The sequence below is a fragment of the Stegodyphus dumicola genome, chromosome X1 (genome assembly GCF_044657685.1).
Source record: "Stegodyphus dumicola isolate Sdum_Otavi_A_Nest chromosome X1, ASM4465768v1".
In the NCBI taxonomy this organism is placed as follows: Eukaryota; Metazoa; Arthropoda; class Arachnida; order Araneae; family Eresidae; genus Stegodyphus; species Stegodyphus dumicola.
The window spans coordinates 82,779,221-82,800,925 of NC_140780.1; the positions used below are offsets into that span (position 1 = coordinate 82,779,221).

A 21,705-nucleotide genomic window follows, 5' to 3' on the forward strand; every position below is an offset into this window, starting at 1 on the left:
ATAAAGAAATCATTCCAAATTAAGAAAGAAAATTCATTTTGCTGTACATACATCAATAATTTTGAGTAAAACTGTATCATTTTTAAAAATTAACAGCTTGATGCATTTCATGTTCATTTTAGAGATATACTGTAATTTTATGATGTATTCATAATATGCAATATTATATTATTTATTTCATGAGAATATAAATAAACTGTAAATAGTCCATTTTTAAACATCTTCCACTATTGGATCTGAAAGAACCAGCTAATACAGAGCTTCAAGTCGCCGTGGAGGCTTATCATTACCTTTGAAAATCACAAATATGTTAAGCGAAATAGAATATAAATTTAGAGTACTATATTTATATTTCTTATTTTATAGTTAATTGCACCTATATCATTCTTGGACTAAGTACATGGCATCATGTGCAGCGTCTTCAATAGCATGTCTTGTTACAATATCCTTGGTTTGTTTTTTATATTTGGAATATAGCATTAACTTGTTTGGAAGTATAATATCTGGCAACATACAAGGTTTAAAATATTTTTTATTGTACAGATCTTAAAATGTGGAAAATAAAGATTGGTTATTTGAAGGTTACATACTAGTCAGTGGACTTCCTGGTGTGATATGCAGAAAATGAAATGTTGCAGTGTTTCTTTATAGTAAAGAGTTGACCTTGTTAATGTGTGTTTTTGTGCTTTTTTAAAAATCTGTATGAAGAAAAATCAGAAGTATTTAAATAACAGTTCTATCGAGGTCAATGCATATGGAGGAATATATTTATTAGATGAGAAACTTGTGGAACATTGTTGGTATTTTGTTAGTGAGTGTTATCTTTTTTATTAGCATAATTTATGAATTCTTTAGTTTAAAAATTATGCACTGCTTGAAGCTCCAATACATTTGTGAATTGCTGCTGCTTGAGACATAAATTTTTCAGTCGTTTCTGTTAGATCAAAAGAAAAAGGGAGTCCATTCATCCAAAAGTAAAATTAAATTAAAAAGGATTGACTGTATTACTAAAACTGTTACTGAGTTTGCTGGTCCTTAAGTTTGCTTATATTGAAAAAAATCTGATAATGCATGTGATAATTTGTTGTCAGTTTTATAAATGTAAAATTCTTTAAGAAGCTACACATGGATAAGTCTTGCTGCAGTTCTTATTTCATCTTAGTTAAAATTGTATGAAAACAAGGAATTCGAAATTGATTCAGTGTTTTTATTAATGTAATGTAACTCAGATCTGAAAAGTATAAAACCATGGGAAAACTAGATATGTGTTGAAGTTTTGGGTACCTGCAGTTATTTAAATCATACATGCACACTGAACATAAGCTTGCTGAATAGAGTGAAAAAGAAGTGGACATTTAAACTGAGAAAGGATTCAGAAAGGCAGCCATTTTTAAATTGAGATTATTAATAAAGTTAAAAAATACTGTAAAAACCTCTTTAATTCTGATGGGAAAAGTCAAAAATTTCCTCCTGCAGCTTTTGATGTTCATTATGTATTCCATTCTGTGCTGATTCAGATGCTTTCAGAATATTGCTGAGTATTTTAAGTGTCTAGGTAAATTTATGAAGCTCTGTGTTAAATCTTTATAGTTAAGATGCAAAAGAATAGTATATTTCTGGAGGTATTTTTTTAACCAGATCTCCAAAATAATATATTTAGATGTGGTTCCAGTATCCAAACTAATGGTAACCTTTATTGAATAATGAAACTGTGTTGTGAATGTGTTTAACTCAATAAATATACAGTTACCTACTTAAGGAAATAAAAAAAGTTCTTGAAGTATTTTCATGATGTTCTGAATGCTGTAAAGCAGTGGTCATCAAACTGTTTCACAAGTCAAATCCTGGCGTTCTGTGGGTTGAAATAAAAATTCGACATATGATATATGTCGGAGAGAATGGCGAGCAATATGTTACAAAACTAACCAATTTTCTATTAGAAAATGAATTAAACAGTGTTAAAAGTTATATAGTGGAGCACCTTTTTCAGTTGAAGAAAACTAAGTGTGATGATGAAAAATCCATTCGAGTACTATAGTAAATCAAGGCTTACCAGTGAAAGATGGGAATAACTTATTGACATGTTAACAGATTCAACTTTAAAATCTAAATTTAAGAAAGGGCAGCTTTTAAATTTTTGGTTGCAGATTCATGCAGTGTATCTAGAAGTTTCTCATACAGTTGTAAGCATTTTAATGTCATCTGGAGCAAGGTATGTAAGTAAAAAATATTTCTCAACTTATGTAGCACAATATGAATGTGACTTCAGACAATAGAGACTTCAGCAGTTTTTGTCAAAAATTTCGACCACACTCCAGTCACTATGTATAATGCAAGGGTGGGTAATGCATGATTTAATGACATTAATGTATAACTTACATAAATTTATATAGAAATTTTTTTAATAAAAAGTATAATACCTTTCTTCAATTGTCTTTATAAAAGGTACCTATAACATATTGATCTACTTGAAATATTATTTTAAGATATAGTTTTCTAAGGGTAAGATGTGGTTCCCGAAAAGAACCTCATGGCTCTAAGAGTTAGGTGAGTTGACAAAGTTTGAAGACCACTGCTGTGAAGCAACAGGAATCATTTTGTAACCAGAGTAAGATGAGAAACATTGATATGATGATTGCAGTTGTGAAGGTTTATAAGGAGTTAGCAGTAGCAAATTTTGTTCTCTGTGTAAACTGAATGGTCTTGCATAAATTGTAGCAAGAACAGATCATCAGAGTTCAAATGTGTTTACTCTGGAGTCAAAATGAATGTCAGCCAACTCACTGTTTGAACTAGTTATAAAATTTCTGGAGAAAATAAGTATAATAGTCTGAGTGCCATGTGCTTCATGTCTAGTAATGCAAAACCTAGGTATTTTAAATTTTGCTGAAGACATTCATAAGATTCTAAGATACTCACTGTAGAGATGAACCATAAATAGTTTTTAAGTATATTTTTTATGTAACCAACCACAAAATTATCAATTACATTTAGGATAATTTATCACTGAGTGAAAATGCTAAAATTGGTGGGTTAATTTCATGGCCATTTTTGCTTAAAAGTGTTGTAAGTTATGCTGCAATCATTGCAGATAGCTAGGATTATATTGGGCATCTTTAAATGTTATATTTATAAGCAGGCTTATTTATCTTTGGCAGTTCTGATAATGATATCAAAATTTTCATTTAAGTACGGGGTAATTTTAAACAAGAAAGCTTTTTCACAACTAATCGCAAAGTGTCTCCTGAACACTGTTTGACAACCACTGCTTTATTTTGTATGAAAACGCATTTTCTTGAATCCAATAGTTGTTTTCTAGGAAAAAATCATTAATCATCAAGACTGGTTATAGACACTGACAATTATGTTTTTAAATGAAAAAGTTAAAACTAATATATGTGTTAACCATAGATAGATCGATTTTGAGTGTTTTGGAGTAAACATTTGTCATGAATGAGGAAAGGCCTATTTATAAAATCTTTGTTGATCCAATAAATAATGTATATGCATTTAATTTCTTTACTTATTTCAGTAAATTATTGTAGTTAATTGAATACGTATAGTAATTTTTTTCTTCTAATAACAGGCATGAGGCCAAAAGTGGTGGTCACTTTATTATTGAAGCACCTAATATGTGGGCCACCGTTGCCTCCTATGAAGGGACAGACAATTTACATCCAATGTCTTGTCCCAGATTCGAATCCAGGCCCTTCGGTACAGCAATCACTAACCACTTTCCCATCTGGATGACAAATATGCATAGTACAAGTTTAGTAGATTTATTATTGGACTCTTGAATGCTCAAGTTAGATAACATTGGCATCAACTCGCTGACATCACTTGAATTATAAGAGCAGTTAAAATGGAGAAACTGTTATGTTTAGTTGGCAAAGTGAACTATGATGAGTGATAGCACTGTTTAATATTAAATTAAAATTCATTAACATTGCTATCTCATGAATGTACTACAGCTATATGTAATAATGCAAGGAATAAATTAGCATAGTTTAAGAAATATGAATAAATTGTGATGCGTTGGGTAACTACGTGCAGATGAGTTTAAAACTGGAAATGGAACTATTTGGTTAGTACATTTTGAAGATGGTGATTGCCAAAGGAATTTGGAATAAAAATATCCCTTTGCAAAATTTGAAAACAAGTTGCTACATTCTTAATGAATTTTTCAAATGCTCAAAAAAGAAATGCATCAAAATGACAAGGAAAATGGAAATGAAGTCTCTCTTAGAAACATCCCCATCCAGGGTTGTTTTAACGTGGGTTTGCTCGGCATTTGCCCCGGGGGTTCAGTGCATTTACATTTCCTTTCTGTGAGTTTAAACTGTTCCACTAGCCAAATTCTGGGGTTCTGTGGGTCTAAATAAAAATTTGGCATATGTCATGGTGTGTCGTTATGGGCCCCAGCATACTGGCTGGCTTAGCAGCCCATAAGGCTATTATGATGGTGCTGTCCCCATCATTTATTAATGATGATGATAATGACAGTGGACAAGGAGGATTCAGTGTTGTTAGAAAACAACAAAATATATTGCCAGTGAAATAACAGAAAGATGAAAGTAGCTTACAAAATAATAACTGTCTTGAAATAAAGCCACTAGTTAGAAGCTTAGATTAGAATAAATTGACAGAAAGGAAATGTGCATATGAAACAAAGTGCCAATTATGCCATACTTTCAAAAAATTTTATTCTTAGCTAAATAAGGGTATTATTGGACTCTGAGCAAGTTGCATAGAATTCAAAAGATACATTCATTGCAATTGGTATAAGGTCTGTAATTTAAAAGCCTTGAAGGACATTCGATGTGCAGTTTTTGCTAGGGTATGAGATTTAAGTTCTACAGACATGATGGAAGGACTTAAATATTTTCATCAAAATCCATTCATTCCTTAGCCTTAGTTGCAACTGTATAAATATTTATATTTTAGCCTTTTGCCTCACCTGATCAAGTTATGCAATCATGTACCTGATAATAATTTACAGTTAATAGGCATTTTTTAAATTATGAGTAAGCAAAGTTATTTTTCAACAATTATCATCTATACCATCATTGATTATTAAAAATTATTATGTAAATTAGCATGAGTATCTTGAGGTTAAAAGATGTGGAAAGGAAACAGTTAAATGGTGGAATTATTCTCAAAAAAGTTTGCAACGTCATCAAGTATTTATTTTGAGAATATTCATTTATAGAAGAAAGTATTTTAATCAGCCAGTTTTTTAATGTTATGAACTTCTGTGTGTTCTTTGGTAATGAAATATATCATTGTGTGCTAAATATACATTGTACAGAGAAGTTTGATATTTCCTGAAAGATGTTTTTCTGAAATGAAAAGTGAAATGTTGCCTTATCAACAATGTTTATTAGTATCTTGTCAACCAGAGCATTATATTTCTATCTCCAAAATAATTTCGAAATTATTTGTCTTTTAACTTATAGATTTAATCAAGGTAATCTAGAAAGCTTCTTCAGTGAAGTTTGCTGCATTAGTTGTCCTGTTGATCATCTAGCTCTTTTAGAATTACTGATAGATTAAATATATTTGTGACTGAAAAATTATTATATTTGCTGGTCTCCTAATTTGCCACATTCTACCAAATGTCCTCTAGATGCATCAAAAAGGTAACTTGAGTATCATAATATTATGCTTTTTAACAGTTATAACAGCTGTTCTAAATTAATTTTGACCTAAATGCAGGAACCAAAGGATTCAGTCTCTTGCTTTTATCAGTGAATGTTGTCTCTATAGTCACTCTGGTGAGTACTAGTACATACAGCATTACCAGCTGTGGATGAATTACCACCACTTCTGAATACTGATAAGTTAAGTATGGACTCTGCTACTAAACTGCTTGTACTACAAATAGTGCTAATAATATTAGATTTGATTCTTCAACTACAGCATCTAATATTTTGGAATTTCTTTGGGAATTATGGAACAAATGTGATGCACTGATTAAGTCTTTTACCAGGTATAAAAGAAGACATTTTTCTAGTGACCACTTGGATAACTACAAAAACTCTTCAGCTAGAACTTTATCAATGGATCCAGTTTCTTGAAGGTAAGTGTGAAATTTTGGCATGCTGTTTTGTTACCGAATAGTTCAATATTAACATTAGTGTTACTGTTAAGGCTAAGCCCTGTACTGTTAATAAGAGGAAATGAATTATTTCTAATTCTGATTTACTAAAACAGTAGTTCCACACTGTAAGCGTTAAGCTGTAAGCATTCTTAAATTGCATTGTGATATTTCTGGTAATAGTAATGTTACTGGTACAGTTGCTATAGAATTCAGAATCCAGGCAGGCAGCATTTTCAGCACCAGCATAATACTATTAATTCTTCAATCCCAGCAATGATTGTTAGACCAAAGGATAAAATTATTTTCTGTGATGTTTTAAATTGGCTGCCTGCACAGTTATCAAGTGCAAAATTCCTTCACTGCCTAAGCAGCAAATTACTCAAAATTTTGCTTGTAGGCACAGATGACCACAGACAACTCGATTGAACAGTTTGTCATCAACCCTTGGTGCCAGAAGTCAGTTAAAATCTTAATTGAAAGTTTACTTTCAAGTGTCAACAAGGGTAAGGTTTATTCTGCTCTAGTTTGACTATGGATATAAAGTACATAGTATGTTTACTTGACAAAAAATAAAACCAAAGCACAGTGCCACTTTTCCAGATCCCTTTTATATAAAAAAAAAAAAAAAAAAAAAAGTATGACAGGTTTGAAGAGATTACCAGATGACAGACTTACTTCAGTTTTCTATCCATTTGGAGAACTAGGTTTTTAAATATGAAGGGCTTTAACCTTCAGAAAAGGCACCACTCATCCTAGAGCTACAACACTGCTATACAGCTATATAAGTATGTTAGGGGGGGACAAATTAGTTGATGGCTACCAAAAAGGACAAACAAAATCAAAAATATACAAACTGTTGTAGAAGTCGTGCTACCAATTTCTGTGGTTGCCTCCATTTTCCTTCTGGAAAGAAAACTCAAAACTTCTAAAACTCAGCTTGGATTCAGATATGTTCAGGTGATCAACCCTACATCCTCCAATTCATAACGCTGAGGAAATGTCCCAACCAGGGCAGCTACTGTTATTCCACAGTCTAATAATGTTGTTAATAATACAGTATTGAATTCAAATGTACAATATCCAGAATAATCTAATATTTGGTCCACCAGTAAAAGTATTTTTTCTTCACAAATTCTAGGAATGGAAAATATCAAGGTGTGCCATGAAAGTAATTTTTCTCGGTTAAGTGAGCTGCGTGCTTGTTACTTTCTAAAACCTGCTGGAAATCACACCTTGGCCAATGACAATATATTGATTGATATTGTATTAATGGCAACGGCCATGTTTTCAACCCCTGGAGTGGGTTAGCATTTTAATATTTGACAAGACATATTTGGAATGGCATGTTACTCATACTGCTTGTGCTGGCATAGCAACTTATAAGGGGAAAAGGAACTACTGTAGACATAGCAGATTGTGCTTTTTCTTAACTTTTGAATCTGATCCTGATTGTTATTTTTTCTTTTGAGGTTATTATTGCTACAACTGTCTTAACAAAATTAAAATTTGAATTTTTGTTTCTGTTGGAAATAATTTCTAGCTCTGGAGTTGTAGCAGGATTTGCAGAAGGAAAGCATGTTTCAGTGTTAGTCAAACAAAAAGTGAAATTGCTGCCCAAAATACATAAAGGCATATCTGTCACAAAATCATGTGAGGAGTTTGGCATTGGAAAGTCAAGGGTACGTTACTGTGAAAGACCAAAATCTGGAGAATGTCGACATTTCCAATGAGTGTCAACATTCACAGAGTTGCTTGATGTATGTCTAAAATATTTGCTAAATATCCTTATTTCTTACTTACGCCAAGAAGTATAAACATTTGCCATGCACTGATGGTGAATTTAGAATAAAAATATTTATTTTTACATTTTTAAATCATACTTTATTATTAAAACATGATGTATGTCAAAATAGGAAAAAGCTTAAGTAACAGCACTTGTAAACAAACTGTTGAATGTAAAATGAAAAGTACATTCTGAATGAGAAAAGAAAATAACACCAATAATAAACTTTTATATGATTGATATATTATATACTCTTGTTTATTGCAACAACAAATAGTAATGGTCTGAATGTATAAGAATATAACCAAATATTCGGTCCTTCACCAACGACATTTTCCAATTTTTGACTTTCATGGTAGCAAATATATGATATAAAAATAGGAGCTTGTTGATTTTTTCATGGCTTCTGACATCCATTTTAATAAATAACAGAAAAATCATCACTATTACATTATCCACCCAACCCCAATAAGAATCAACCAGAAAAGCAAGCAGTATGTCACCAAAGTAAGCAACCTACTAATGGTTGTGAAGACATTATGCCAATGCTTAATACTTAATTTATCTCGGCAGCATGTGGTTTTGAAATTCAGGGGTCATGCTTGTGTTTGTTCCAATAAGTGTATGGTGTTTCTTCTTGTAATGCCACTGTAGAGTTTGCCTGGTAACGGAAAGAAAGTGTTGCAGTTTTTGAGAAATGCAGTCCTTTGCTAGTAGCAGAGAGTATAGGGATGCACATTCAATGAACTTACTTTATACAACTCTCTGATGTTTTTAGAAGTTAAAACAGGTTAAGTGCGTGCATAGAGAAACAGTTTGCTCTGCTGTGCTGAGAATTGTGTAGTTCTTTGGATACTTTTCTCGGTTAAAAGTGATTGCTGCGCATGGAGACTGAAGATCAAAGGGGGGGAGAGTTAAGTGATTTAAGCGAGTTACTATAATGATTGTTGCATTTTTAATTTAGTTAATTTGTTGCTGTTTTATGTTGTTTTGAATGTTTCATTATAGATGTTTCTTGTGTTTCTAATTTTGTTAGTTCGTGGCTGTTTTATGTAATTTTCAGCATGCCACCATTTTTTAAAACACCTACTGTTTTTTACATGTTAGGTGAGTGAGAAATTAATCGGCTGTGAACGTTATGAGAGAATTGAGCAGCGCATAATGCGAGAGTAATGAAAAATCATTCGTTGGAAAGGTTTTAAACAAAATAAAAAATCGCTATGGTTTTGAGATACTTAAAATTTCTGCTGAAATAGCCTCATATAAACAATCGAACTTGCTAATAATAAAAAATTACCTTGAAGAAGGTATCCATCTTATTATTTCCTTCAAATTATACATCCAGCATTCAGACAATAGATATCAGAGTGCTATTATACTAAAATGCTGATATATTATTTAAATTTTCTGAGTAGTTGCAAGTCCATTCAAGGATTTTTGAAATACTTCAGCATAACATCTCCCTGCATTGCAAGGTCCTGGGAGGATGTGTTTGCAGATATTTTTAAAAATGCTTGACATAATATGTGGTGAATTATCATATTTTACTGTGGTAGTTTGTATTGATGCCGATGGCCATGAATTTTGAGATTTTTGGACATTAAACAAAAGGTGAAAATTTTCTAGTTAATGGAATTTGTGAGGAAAAGTAGTAACAAATACAGATGATATAACAGAAATTTTCAATTATGATAATAAGGCAGTAGTCATCAATCAAATAACTGACACCGAAAGCTGAAGTATGGTTTTAAATCCAGAGAATATCGCTACAGATGCTGAAAAAAGTGACGATGAGACTGTTGGAAATGATTTTAAATGGGAGTTTAGTGGTAATTCTCAGCATACAAATACAGGGTTTGAACAGCAGAACTTTGAAACTTAAAAAGAGATTATGTTTATCTGTAAAACTAAGGAGAAAGTATTAGCACCAAAAAATGGAACAACTTAAACGATGTATATTGAAAGAAATGTTTATTAAACAAACATTGCCCTTTTTTTCGCGGGGAAGGGCAAATTTTGATTTTCCTTAAGGTTATAAATGCTCCTTCCCCCCTCCCATATTTTTAATTTTATAACTTCTGCATATGTTACTAGATTTTAAACTGATGATCTAAAACCTGGAAATTTTCAAAATCTTGAATCACCAAAGTCCTGGCGATTCCAGATCTCGGCATTGTATTGCACCAATAAATGTGTGTGATTTAATTGTAATAGCTTTGTGAATCTCCTTCAGCTACTAATTATAGAATCTCGGAAAGCCTTTGGCTCTGAATTATGTAAAGTCACTCAAATGTGTAAAAGCAAATTAAATTATGCATAGAGCTGTAATGATATTGTCCAGAAAATTAAATTTGACATAGCATAAGTCAAACGAGTAGGTAAAAATGCATTCGTGTGCTGGAGTCCTGGATACAAGGTTAGAAAATTTAACATTGAGAAATCCAATGCTGTTTCATTTACCTAGAAATAGAACACTGATGATGATTATTAAATTATTATGTACTGTACCCCAATTTCCTGAACCAAGTAAGTTTAATATCTAAGTATTATTTTAGAATGTACATTTTCCCCATTAATTGCTCAGAAGAGTATTCTTTTTTATCAAGATGAAATTACTCATTTAAAAGGCGATGGTAACATCCCATTATTACCTATGCTTGTTTTATCTGGTATTATACTTGTGATTTATCAATTAAGAGAATTTTAAGTAGTTCAAAATCACTAGCTTGGGCAAACCATGCATGGTTCACGAGGAACGAGGCTTGGTGCTTACCTGTTATCTCATTGATCATGAAAGTTGTCCGACCATCCAACCATGAAATTTGGACCAGTCATTCCTGTGGAATTCTAAAGGAACTGTTGCTTCTGCATGTAACAAACAATCAGTATTTGGCAGGCTTCATTTTCATGCTTTGTAAAAAAAGGCTTTCCTCAGTTTCTGCTATTTTAGTAAGTCTTTCAATTTTACTGAAAGCTCTGTTTAGAATGCTGTGATTGCTAACTTCCTGTAGATAATTGTTTCAATCTATTACTGTTTTGTCAGCCGTATCCGGTTCTTCTTTTTCAAAAAAATGGTTAAGATTGACTAAGCAGAAAAGTGACGGATCTGGGACAATCTACTGGCACTAAAAAATTGAAAAGAAAAGAAAAATTGTTCATAGAAAATGTAATGAAAGTTACTTCTCATCTAAGTTTACTTGGAATGGAGATGAAATGGACCTTCAGTTTCAATATGTTGTTTGCTGTGAACTGTTTTCGAATCAAAGTATGAAACCATTGTTTCTTAGAAGACATCTTGAATCTAAGCATGCCAATATAAAAATAAATCTGAAGAATATTTTGAGAGGAAATTATTGGAGTTCAAAAATAGTAAACAAGTAATGAAAGGTTTTTGTTACTTCAAGTGAAAAAGGTTTGGAAGCTAGTTACCTAGTAACCCTAAGAATTGCCAAGACTGGGCAGGCTCTCACTATTGGAGAAAACATTATATTACCAGTAGCTAAAGATATCGTTTTAACATTATTCAATGAGAAAGTGACTAATGAACTTAATAATATTCCGGTATCAAATGATACAGTAAATGGGCAAATTACATAGTGACACTTATTCAAAAAATAATGCACAGTGAGTATTTCACCTTGAAATTAGATGAAAGTACTGATATAACGAACTTTGTTAATTATTAGTTTACATACGTTGCAAAGAAGATAAACGAATTGCTGAAGAGTATTTATTTTATGAATCTCTTCATTATAAAGCTACTGCAAATGAAATTTTCAAAGTAATTGACAATTTTATATCTGAGAATGATATTCCTTGGAATAAATGTATTGCTGTATGCAGTGACGGAGCTTGGGCTTTAACAGGAAAATATTCCAATGTTTTTTTTTTTTTTTTTTTTTTTGAATAAAAAAAAAAATGCAGCTAAAACTAAATTTACTCACTGGTCCATTCATCGAGAACTATATTAGCCAAAACAATCCCCCAAAACCTAAAAATCATTTTGAATCAAGCTGTTAAAGCCCAGCTTTAAATTCAAGAATATTTATGATTTTATGCCAACAGATGAGTACTAAACATGAAATGCTTTTATTATATTCTGAAGTAAGCTGGTTATCCAGAGGCAAAGTTTTAAACCATCTTCTTGAACTTCGATCAGAAATTCAACATTTAAATAGCAGAAGTGTTTATTTAGAGAATTATAGTTGGTGCTTTTAGCATATTTAGCTGATATTTTTGGAAAGTTAAGTGAATTAGGTTTAGGATTACAAGGACAAAGTGTTAATTTGTTTAGCATTAGGAACAAAATAAATGCAATGATAAAAAAACTTGAGATAATTATCAAAGAATTGGATACTAATACTTTAAGCTTTTTATCACTTTTAGAAAGTTTTCTAACCAAAAATGATTTGAAAATAAAAGCAGCAGCAGCAGCCAACATTAAAAATCATTTTTTGATTGATAAATAATTTCACCCTGTATTTTCTTGAGAATTGTGAAAAAAAAATTGTATTAGAAACCCATTTTGTGCAAAGGTACCTGAAGTTTTATCTCGTGAATAAAAATAGCAAGTGATAAAAATTTCCTGTGATCGAACTATAATTGAAGATTTTAAAAATAACACACTTGCTAACTTTTTACTGAACTGAAAAAAATGAATTTAAAGGCATTTCAAATAAAGCTATTAAATTTTTACTGCCATTTTACACAATCTATTAGTATGAAGAAAAATGTTCTCCCTTGTCATGTTTGAAAACTAAATACAGAACAAAATTAAAAGAGGATCCTAATTTATGATTGTGATCATAAATCAAGTGAAGCATGACTAGATATAGAGAAACATCTCTCTTAAACAGACCAAAATTTCACACTAAATTTTAGAATGAAAGTATTATAACTGAAATTTTGATAATTAAAATGATAACCAATTTATGTGTGCATGTTTTATACAGATAGTCATTAGGTTTTTCAAATGGCAAAATATATATATATATATTTTTAATATTTCTTTTGAGAAATTGAAAAATAATCATTGTAAAATGTAGTAGTGGTATTAAAGTTTTTCATTAGATGGTATGCTTTAGTCAAAAGGTTGAGAACTACTGATTTAGTTCAGTTATCTGGGAAACTTATTATAATACAGTCACATCAGCTTTAATTTTTTCATGAATTTTACTAAAAATCATTAAATTCATTTGATTTGAAACTTGGACAATAAAAATAGCATGCGTGATTTATTTTAAGCTCATAACTCTAGATTTTCTTCAGATGTAGTCATCTTTTTTACTGATAATAATTAATACTTTTGTGTATTTGTTTGTTTGTTTAATTTGATTAGTGTGTCAGCTAGATTTTTGTGTAGGAAAAGTTTCAAATCTCTTATTGCCTCTTTTGATATACAAATTTTATAGCAGAGGAAATAAAATATCAATTAGTAAAATTGGATTATGATATGTAAAACTATTTTAGCTAGGGAGTTAAAAGTCAGTTTTCATATATAGACATTTCAGTGACTGCTGGTGCTCCATTCTTTCAAAGAAATTATATAGAATAACAGTAAACACACAAAAGTTTATGTTTTCAAGTGCAGCAAGTCTTGACAAGTTTTTACATAAGTTTAACAACTGCCCAAACAGCCCATGTTCATGTATTTTTAGTGCAACGAATTTTAGTAATTAAAGTGACTATGTACTATAGTGACTGAGTATGAGTAAAATTGTCAGTTACCATTGCCCAAGTAGCATTCTTTTTATGAGCACTAACGGGTTAATAACCATTTTTTACTGGTGACCATATAATTATATATGTGTATGATCTGATCTTTATTGTGTAAGTAGGCTATTGATTATGTGATTTTATTCTCTGAATGAGTGAATAAAATAATATACTAAAATGTACTTCCATTATATGCAAGTCATTTTTTACTTCAGAAGTACAAATAGGTTAAAATGTAAGAGATTTCCTTAGCAGTTTGTTTATAAATAAAGCTTTTGTCATCATCATAAGGCATATTTTAAAATGTATTATTAAATTGTGTATTCAACTTATCTGGCATTGTAAATGTATCTAGCATTATTTAATATTGATTTTTTTCAAGTGAAAAGTAATCCTGGCAACTAAACAGAATTGCAAGTAATTTCTCTAGAACCATAAAAATTGCCACTTATTATAGTGAAAATTAGGAGCAAAAATTCTGCATCTCGAGTATGCTAATCTAATAAAATGTTAAGTACTATAACTCCATACAGATAGATGTAAGTTTGAAAAGCATTACACAATAACTAATGTATGTGATTATATAATTTTTATAGTTTTTGTAGTAAGAGGATTAAAAAACAGCATTTTTTTAGCTTTATTTTTTAAAATGAGAAATGTTTGTGAATCCATATAGTATACAGCACACCATTCAATGTTTTATATTAAAATATGTATGTATGTGAATATGTGTATATATATATATATATATATATATATATACATATACTATCTAGAGCAGTAGTGGCCGAGTGGTAGCTCTCAGGCCATGCTCTTGACATTAATGCAGCCTGCCACATGATTAAAAATCTCTTCATAATCAGATATCTTCTGATGCTTGTATATTTTTTCACATTTAATAGCAGAAAGTATGCTGTACAGATTTTTGATAGCATATAGTTCACTTTGAACTTGCTACTTTGCATGAGCAATCCATAATATTCTTAGTAATTTTTTTATATTTGATGTTTTTCTGTCAACAGAACTGCTTACAACTAATAATTTTAATATTTTGAAATAGCTGTTATTGTTAGATTTGTTCCAAAAATATTGTCCAAAGAAATAGTATTGTAAAGTTGTTGGCAGTAGGTACAAATTTTAAATTTCTCTACCTTTGTACAGAAATCAGTCAGTACTGATCTATATGATTATTCTTCAGCACATGTAGTACAAATATCAAAACTCAAAGAAACATTGATACATACTCAATTCTGTGAGAGCTTTTGCAGTCAGCCCTCTTACCAAGTCTGCTGGAACTCAAATATGTCCTGTTTCACTCTGTTTTAATGTGGTTTCATCATAATTTCTCCTGCAACCCCCTCCCTAGTAATTTAGACTTTTCTCTTTAGTGGGTGCTGATGATTTAACATAGAGTATACTGCAGCCCCATTTGAGTAGAGGTGAGAGGAATCTGAATGCAGTAGCATATGAAAATTACTGAGCACCATAATTCTGTTTGTTATTTAGAAGGTTAATAGATAAAATGACGAAGCACCAGAATGACATTCAGAGATTTACTGGCACTAATATTATTAATGAGAATATTTAAATATCTAATGCATCATTTTCTTCCAAAAATGGAGTAGGTTGAAGTTAAAATTATTAAATCAATAGAAATTATGACTAGGCTACATTTCTATACTATATTATATACCATATATTTGGACTGCTATCATAAAAAATAAAACAAGTCTTGCAGGGGCTGATAAAGCCAACATAAAGAGAAAAGATGTATGAAATAAGGACAATATCTGAATTCTAGGTGGCAAGGTAGGAGTTATGCACTGGCATAATTTTAAACCTCTGGAATTTAATTTTATTTGTATGTATCAGTTATTAATATGGAAAATCTCTGCTTTAAGTGAAATGTCAAATGTTTCTAAAGGGAAAAGAATTTGTTTGGTATTTAATGTGAATTTTTAATCTTGGGCTTTTTAGATATTAATTTATGAAACTCATTTAAAAATACTGAAAGAGATATTAAAATTTTTTATTAATGTTTATTTGAAATTTTACCATATAATTGAATTATGCATTGGCAGGAAGGTTTAAGCTTGTGTGTTGCATTAAACATATGTATAAACTGTTTCATTATGATGGTTGTTCTGAATTTGAAATTTTTCTAGTACTATTTTTATAAGTTGCTTGCATAAAAACACCTAAACCAAATCAAAGTAGTTTTATTTAGCAATAAAGCTTTTTTTTGGAGGGGGGGTAATTGATACTTGAAGAATTGAATGATTGTGGTGTTGACTATAGAATTTTATGTTAACTTTTTGAAAGAATATTAATATTATGCTCCTTTTGGGTTGGATTATATTTGTTTAGTTTTAGTAAAGTTTCTCTTTGAGAGGAGAATGTAAACCAGGTGGCGGATTGAGCTATCAGAAATTTGAGAAATTTTGTAAAGTGCTGATGCCCTTATGTCCACCTTAATGATGGTTTAAAAATGCGTGAAACGCTAATCATAATTACAGGATTTATGCAATAAAAAGCAGTAAACTAGTTGAAAGAAAAAATTTAATGACATGAAAAATAAATAAATTAAAAAAGTAAACAATGGAACTCATCATCTTAACCCCCATTATCGTTAGCTTATCGCGAATTCACTTCTGATTAATTTACTCTTATTAGATTACTTATTAGAAGTGGGAAATTTTTATGTTCCTCCACCCTGTCAATTTCAAAATGATGTCAACACCTTTATTTAAGTTAGTGACTATTCATTTAGATAATTCATTTGTGCATCCCGGCTCCTTGATGAAGGTTGCATTTCTTATGCTATAATCTGAACTTCATAGGGGTGCCGTGCAACTCTTGTGTCTTGGTAAACAATAGTCAATTTGTGAAAAGTTACTGGTATCTTTATGGTGTCATTCAGACCAGTTCCATCCGCCCCTGATGCATACATGCTTTATGGATTTTTTAGATGTATATTATTTTCATTGAAATTGTTTTGTTAAATAAATATTCAATTAGGAATATCAATAATAGATGTTATTTGAGTTTTTTTACCTTACAAATATTATCACTTTAGGATAATGTTTTTCAGTTTTAATTTTATGATTGGCAGTTAAAATACTTGGATTTTCTATTTTTAAATATAAATTAAAAACTTTGAATTTTGAAAAAATCTTAAGTAAATTTTAGTTGTATCATTTGCTTAAAATGTCAGAAAAAAAATTATATAATCTAAACAAAAATTTCTTGTAATATTTTAGGAAAAAAATTGGTATAATTGAAATTTTAAAGAAAAAACAAAATTCACTTTTGTTTTCATAGATTGCTTTAGGAATTTTATTTAACATCCAAAATGTAATTTGTATATCAGAAATGGTATCAGTCAATTTGTATACTTGATTTATGTTGATGTGTATGAATAAAATTCTCTTTTACTTAAATAAAATGGTAAAGCTATTTATCCTCTTTCTGTGCAAATCAGTATATATATTAAATATGTTCAACAATTTTATATGCAATTTTTTAAATTGATATTTTATATGCAATTTTTTAAATTGATATTTTCTTGTTGACAGTAAACATTTAAATGCAACAAGTTTTGAGATCCAGGAATTACTGTAATCTGATGGTTTTTGTAAATAGCTTTTTTTTAACTTTGAACATGACTTGTTATTTTTTGTGAACTTTAAAGATCATAGTCACAATGTTATTCTTATGTTTCAGAGATTCTTAAATAAGTGGTTGTCTCTTTTTCAGTAGAGTAATATCATTCTGTATCTTTCTGCCAAAGGCCGTAACTTATTTAAATGAAATGAAAATGGATAAGTAAAATTAATCAATTTTAATGCATCTAACTAAGGAAAAAGTTGTGAGATAAAGTCAGGATTATTTGTAATAACCAATGTATTTTGATGAATGTGGAGGGTTTCAATGAAATTAATTTAACTAAATACATTTTTTGGGTAATTGCTGCAAAGGAAAAGTTCAGAAAATGGTTAAGGGACCAACACTCATTAGGAATAAGTATTTTTTTAGTTCCTTGTTTTCTGACGTGAAATTCGTGTTCTGTAATATGAAATTTCAAATCTTCTAGTATCATTGGTGTGTGTCTAAGGTACATTGACACAAACTTTAATTGAAATAGGAATTTAAGACAAGGACCATTATCAATTCTCATTTGAATAGACATCTGTATATATTCTGCAGTCCTTTGGTCAAACAATAATCTGAAAATAAATATGATTAACCCTTTGACTACTAACAAGACGTATGTGTTCCACTAAAAGTTTTAAAATGCTGGGTCGAAGATTGCAAGGAATCTCCTGAATTTTGGGGATTTTCTTCCAATATTTAAAAAATCAAGACGCCGCTGGGCTCGTTGTACACAAATGAACATAGAGAAAAGAACAAATGAGAGTTCCCAATGTGTAATGTTGGGTTATGCAAAGAATGCTTTACCCTGTACCATACCCATAAAAATCTGTTTCATATAATGAAGTTTTCCAGAATAATAGTTATAGTAAGTCAATTGCTACGTGTGGGACATAAGTATACCACCATTAACTATGGCTGGGACACACATGTCCCAGCCTTTGTCTTGAAAACCATTTGTCAAAGAAAGTCCCAAATGCTAAATTTACTTTATTTATGACATTTTAATCACTTGGATAGAAAACAGGGTAAAAAAATTTTTTTTTTATCTTGAAAAGTCCCAAATTGATTTGTCAAAGAAAGTCCCAAATGCTAAATTTACTTTATCTATGACATTTTAATCACTTGGATAGAAAACAGGGTAAAAAAAAAAAAAAAAAAATGTAATTCATAGTCAAAGGGTTAAAATAACCAACTTTTTTTTTTTTTTTTTTTTTCTGATCGATGGATGCATTCTTAAGTTTCCCAATATTTATAAACAACTTCATTGTGATTTAATGAATGACATTTTGTGATAATAGGCACAAAACTTTTATACTGCAACACATGTAAATTAATTATTTGTCAAGGAAAAAACAAAAGATTTTATTTCTAAAACCCAAATTTTATTAATACAAGAGAAATTTTGGAAGATGAACTTTGGTAAATGTAGGCAATTTTTTTAACTGATCAAAGAGAAAGTGAGATGACACTTTTGTTCCTTTTAATTCTGGTCTTAGGTTAAATTTTCTCAATTTCAGTTTCTGCAATTTTATATTTTTGCAATCTTTGGTCATTTAATTTCAACTTCTTTAAAAAAGTATCGTTCACATTGTTTTGTCCTGCTAAAATTCAAAAAATGAGTATTGCACAATTATGAATACATGTTGTAGAAATTAAATATTTGTAATCTTGAGGTTGTAAATTCTATAAAATTTTCGTATGATTTATTCATAAGAGCTCAGTTCTGAAAAGGACGATGAATATATGATAAACTTAAAAAATAATGCAGAAAATTTCTGCAGTAAAATATTTGTTTCTGATATGAATAGTTAAAAACAAAAAACTTAAAAGTGAGATTTTTAAAAATGAAATGGAATAATCATGGAGTTAGCCATGGTTATTCTATTTTTATTTTTCAATCTCTTAAACAGATTTTGATTTTTTTAATGTGTGTGAAATATGTGTATGTTACTCCCCACTTATGATTTATGTAATTCAATTAATGTATTAGCACTATTACATTAATTATATACATTTAAACGTTTTCAAAAGTCTTGGTTGCTGCATATTATTTTAGCAACTGAGTCTCCAGATTTGATGGCTGCACTTGGTTTCAGTGTTCATTTACTTTATTAGTACTTGGAAAAATTCTAAATATTTTCTCCCATACAAACCTAGAAGATTATTTATGTTTTCAAAGATTGTGAGTACATGTTGTTTTCAAAAAATATTAATTTGTTTTGTGCAGTGATTGTAAATGTAGTAGTGGGATTCAGACTGTTTTTATGAGTTCAGAAGAATTATTTATTTTTGGTATGTCATTTACAATTCAAATTCTGGTATGTTGAACTGGTTGTTAAAATTACACTATAATATTTAAATAATTTATCATAAAATCTTTATTTCCATAAAACTGCTAAGTTTATGATTGCTTACTGCAAACTGATAGAAAATATAGTAGAGAAATTTTATGTGACTTTCGTATGACTTATTTTTATTATAGCTATATTATATGTTTTGTCAATGTGCAGCATGGATATGTAGGAAAAAATTCTACAAGACATAGCTGCATAGAGTAATAGGTAATTTTTTTTAATGTACTTTAAATAATCGCTGTTGAAATGCATTAATCGGTTGTTGAATTATTTGAAACATACCATTTATACATCTTTAAATTTGCATTTCTGTAGCTACTATGTATAGCTTATTGTAATGAGAATAGCTTCACTGAAAAACCTGTCCAGGATCAGTGAATTGTAGAAATACAAGAAACTGTCTGACATAATTATTTTTATCACATAGTTGTAATAATTTGAAAATGATAATTGATTTACATATGCAATTATATGAGTGTAAATGAGCCTATTATTGTGATGATAAAGGTGCAATATCTCATTTTCTCCCAAGCACAGAAAAATATTAAACATATAATTCTTTCAACACTTTGCAATCAGCATTGTGAAAATTAATATGAGACATCAGTCATCAGTTGATTCTTATGTCCATTGTTTACTAAATTTTGAAGCATTGGGAGTTTGCACCTTTGTCATTGCATCATTGGTATAAACTCTGGTTTTCTGCCTGATGAAATACTTTTCTAAACTTCATTCAAACATTGTATAGATATTTTGTATGTTTTTATTAAAGAAAATATGAATATATGTCTTTGAGTTTTGTATTTTTATCCGGTAGTGGACTAGAATATTACATAGGATGTGTTTTTAGCCGGAAATTAACCTTATGATAATCTCATGAATTACTGAGGTATGGTATTTCCAATCTCAGCATTATGTTGTAATGATACATAATTTGTATATTAAGTATAAAACAGGTTAAGCAATATATATTCCTTTGAGCATATGAATATTATTTTTTTTTCATTTATTGTAGTAATACATTATGATTTTATTTTATACAGGTTAAATTAAGAAATGAAAATGATAATAAACAAAAAGTAATAATATAACTCCCCTCTGTGATTGCAACAAACATTTTAAACAATATTTTACATTTGTTTCAAACTTTTCCCTTGCTGGTAGTACATGTTTTACAAGCTTCTCGATTATGACCATTAAGCAAAATAAGCACGTGCTTAAGGTATCAAGGCTATGGGACAGCACTAAAAGGTCCTTGTAATTCTTTGAAGAGAGCATCACAAAAAATTTATCGTTGTTGATTTTATCATGGAATGTATGGTGTTGCGAAAGCACGATCAAGAGAGAAGAAATTTGGGGAAAAAATAGATATACTGTAAATATATTATGTGGGGGATGCCAAAATCTTTTAATTGCATTAGACCTCTAAAAGTCTTAATTTGAACCTGGTTATGACCAACCTCAAATCCTGCGACAGTGTTGGCTGTCAGAAACACTGTAATTTCATCTGGATTTACTGTATTTGCCACCTTGCCACTTACTTTGCAACTAATAAAATTAAAGCAAATAAGTTGTGTGTTTCAAACAATTAGCATAATTGAGTACAAGCTAATTTTAAACTAAACTGAAATGAATGTAATTTAAAATGTATAATAGGAATGATAAGTAATGTAAGTGGAAAAAAGTGCATTCAAGTGCCGTAAATTTTCAAGAATTTTATTTTAAAGACACACAGAAGTAGCATATAAAAATGAAATAATAGTAAAATAAAATATTTCAAGAAAAAATGCATGTATTAAAATAAAATACCAAAATAAAACATCAGTTATCCAAAATTATTAGGATAAAACCAATTCATATACCACAGTTTTATGGATGCAATTATGGTTAATCTTATTTTCATTAAAAACATGAATTTTTTCAACACATTGTTTTTGTTTTGAATTTACAAATGTTTTTAATTCATGTTTCATGAACTACATTTAAAAATTTATTTCAATCATTATTTTTTAAACTAAACAAATCAAAGAGAAGATAAACATGCAAAACAATCAAAAAGAAGAGAACCATGCAAAAGTCGAACATAAAATTGACAAAGC

The 21,705-nt window shown here is 29.9% G+C and overlaps 1 protein-coding gene across 1 annotated transcript in view; it reads left to right on the plus strand.

Annotated features, from left to right (window-relative positions):
* Positions 1 to 20,392, plus strand: part of LOC118191513 (uncharacterized) — a 54,743-nt gene extending 34,351 nt beyond the window's left edge. Inside the window, exon 2 of the mRNA XM_035362320.2 lies at positions 1 to 20,392. This exon is cut by the window's left edge and continues 14,023 nt beyond it. The gene's annotated coding sequence lies outside the window, so the exon portion shown is untranslated.
* The last annotated feature ends 1,313 nt before the right edge of the window (positions 20,393 to 21,705 follow it).